Below are 3,556 nucleotides of genomic sequence, written 5' to 3' on the forward strand. Positions count from 1 at the left end.
TAAAGACTATATCTGTGGAAAGCATGCTACAATACCTGTATATAGCAGTAAAGTCAGGATTGTCTCATCAATAAAAACACCATTCCTGAAAGATGTTATCTCTCTTCTCTATTTTAACATATTGGGCTAGAATCCCTGGGTGATATTAAGGCCCGTGGACTGCATTTGAAGGGGAACTGTCAGAGCTATTTGAAAGTAGCGGGGGGCACGGTCAGTCTGATGGCACAGGGGAGGGAAAGTTAATGGGACAAAGGGCCTGGACCTATTAATGGGGGTTCGAGGGCATTATCTACCAAGATAACTTTTTATCTCGGATGTTCAAATACGGAATTTTCAGCATTCTGAGCACTATCAGGAACAAAGTGGGCCTCTCACCCACCCACTCTGCGGTTCATGGATATGAATGTATGTTCTGATGATGATGAACATTATAAAATGGATGCAAATTTTATGATATAATAAATCACCCACCAAAATGCACAAATTTCACAAACATGTCAAATATGGTAGCTTATTGTGCTATGGGGGGGGGGGGGGGGGGGATATGTTTTGTCTAGTTGAACACGTTGCATAGCGATATAGATCTCCAAACACATAATATGTATGGATACATTAGCCTAACCCAAAAATATAAATATATATGTACTAACAACCCACAATAACTTGAAATGTGACTTTTTGAAGAAATTTGTTTTAAATGTTTGTTTTCGGTTTTTAATTTTTTTTTTTTTTTTATAAATATCTGTGCTTGAAAAATACTGAGTTAAGAATGTATACTCATTAGAAAGCCCTTACATGTAGCTATCCAGTGATACTATAACATTTATTATATCTTTGATGATTCTGGAGAAAAGAGTTATATTACACCTCTGTATACTAATTCAAAAATATGTCATAAAATGTGTCGAGGTACCTTAATAAAATAGGCTAAAACACAATTTCACCCCCGAGCTGGAGCGATCTACAAGCAGATCCTCTAACTCGAGAAGTTCAGCAACACAAATATAGTACTAAAGTAGTGTCGGAAATAGAATAAAAATTATTTTCATCAATTATTTCTTTCCTATTAAACTGACAAGTAAATATTTTGTAAATACCTATTTAATGATACTCTACCTAATTTAGCATTTATTTGTTTTGACTCACATTGATGTACAAGGTGGTGTTTACTCTTGAAATTAAAATGAAGTTGTCAGTAAACCGGAGATTTGTGACCTTTATTGGAACAGACTATAACACATTTTGATGATATGTGTAAGTACATTGATGTACAAGGTGGTGTTTACTCTTGAAATTAAAATGAAGTTGTCAGTAAACCGGAGATTTGTGACCTTTATTGGAACAGACTATAACACATTTTTTGATATGAGTATTGTGTCAAGTACATTGATGTACAAGGTGGTGTTTACTCTTGAAATTAAAATGAAGTTGTCAGTAAACCGGAGATTTGTGACCTTTATTGGAACAGACTATAACACATTTTGATGATATGTGTCAAGTACATTGATGTACAAGGTGGTGTTTACTCTGGAAATTAAAATGAAGTTGTCAGTAAACCGGAGATTTGTGACCTTTATTGGAACAGACTATAACACATTTTGATGATATGTGTCAAGTACATTGATGTACAAGGTGGTGTTTACTCTTGAAATTAAAATGAAGTTGTCAGTAAACCGGAGATTTGTGACCTTTATTGGAACAGACTATAACACATTTTGATGATATGTGTCAAGTACATTGATGTACAAGGTGGTGTTTACTCTGGAAATTAAAATGAAGTTGTCAGTAAACCGGAGATTTGTGACCTTTATTGGAACAGACTATAACACATTTTGATGATATGTGTCAAGTACATTGATGTACAAGGTGGTGTTTACTCTGGAAATTAAAATGAAGTTGTCAGTAAACCGAAGATTTGTGACCTTTATTGGAACAGACTATAACACATTTTGATGATATGTGTCAAGTACATTGATGTACAAGGTGGTGTTTACTCTGGAAATTAAAATGAAGTTGTCAGTAAACAGGAGATGTGTGACCTTTATTGGAACAGACTATAACACATTTTGATGATATGTGTCAAGTTCATTGATGTACAAGGTGGTGTTTACTCTTGAAATTAAAATTAAGTTGTCAGTAAACAGATTTGTGACCTTTATTGGAACAGACTATAACACATTTTGATGATATGTGTTAATTTCATTTACCCTTAAACAAACTTTTAATATAAAACTGCAAGTTAACTGATTATTTTCAATTGCAGCATAAATTATTAATTATGACCAGCATAATTATTTAGTGAATATAAATTCAATATTAGTACATTGGAAATTTACACAATCTTGCAACAACTTAAAGGTGCTATATCATTGTTATATGTGAGCATCTGTTTGTGATAAAGATTCTCCAATAAAAATGTATGTTCTACTAGTAGATAAAATTATTTCCTATAATCATTTATGGTCATATAGTTAAAGGTGTAGTTTTTAAATGTTAAAGCAAAATGTTATATATAAAAAAACAAAACCCACCATGATTTGCAATAGCTGTCATTATGCAACTTTGAGATAGCACCTTTAATACCGGTATAATAGATCACAAATTCAAAATGGTTCTTAACAGTTTTGCTCAAAAGTTACTTATAAATGTCTACAAATGTTTTGTTTTGGAGAGGAATAGTGGTAAACTGTCATCAGAAACAGTCCCTGATATATTGTAAGAGCAATGAAATTAACACATGGTGATCAAAATTTATTATAGTCTGTTCCAATAAAGTGCACAAATCACCCGTTTACCGACATCTTTATTTTTAATTTCAAGAGTAAACACCACTTTGTACATCAATGATAGCCAAAACAAGTAAATGCTAAATTAGGTCAACTATCATTAAATAGATATTTACATAATCTTTACATGTCTGTTTAATATGTAAGAAATAATTAACAAAAATCATTTTTATTCTATTTCCGACAGTACTATAGTATAAATTCCACTTCCAGGTGACACCCCATCCCTGTCTACGCCCAGACTATATGGGCCTCAATTAACATATTATTACTATGTAGTACGCTGGAAGTTTGAACTGTTCACTGAAATCCATATAATTCTTGTGTCCAACCTCAAGCCCTGGATTCTGTAAATTAAAATGGTGCAATCGGAACACATTAGATGTATGGTTTCTTCAAAGGTGGAGTTTTGTGTTTTAAACCCTTCAAGCTAAATTGACTGCAGTGCACGGACGTGATTGCCTCCTTCAAAAACAAATGTCTAGGTATGTCCAAAAAGTGCTGGTAAACATTAAACTTTTGGTTACGTTTATTTTTTATTTAAAAACCTTTTTATGGCATTCAAATTATAAGAAATGAAGCCTAGATATGTTTCTAGATGGTGATAAAAACCAAAAGTTTTAAAGCATCAACTATAGGGCACATTCACTAATATAAGTTCAAGCATCAAGGCCATGCATGTGTCAGGCTTGGGGTGGGATGGGTAATTGCTCTCCTTTTTATACCAAAAATTAATATACAAATAGAAATCATTAAAAATAAACTTTTAC

This window comes from Gigantopelta aegis, chromosome 4 (genome assembly GCF_016097555.1).
Source record: "Gigantopelta aegis isolate Gae_Host chromosome 4, Gae_host_genome, whole genome shotgun sequence".
Classification (NCBI taxonomy): Eukaryota; Metazoa; Mollusca; class Gastropoda; order Neomphalida; family Peltospiridae; genus Gigantopelta; species Gigantopelta aegis.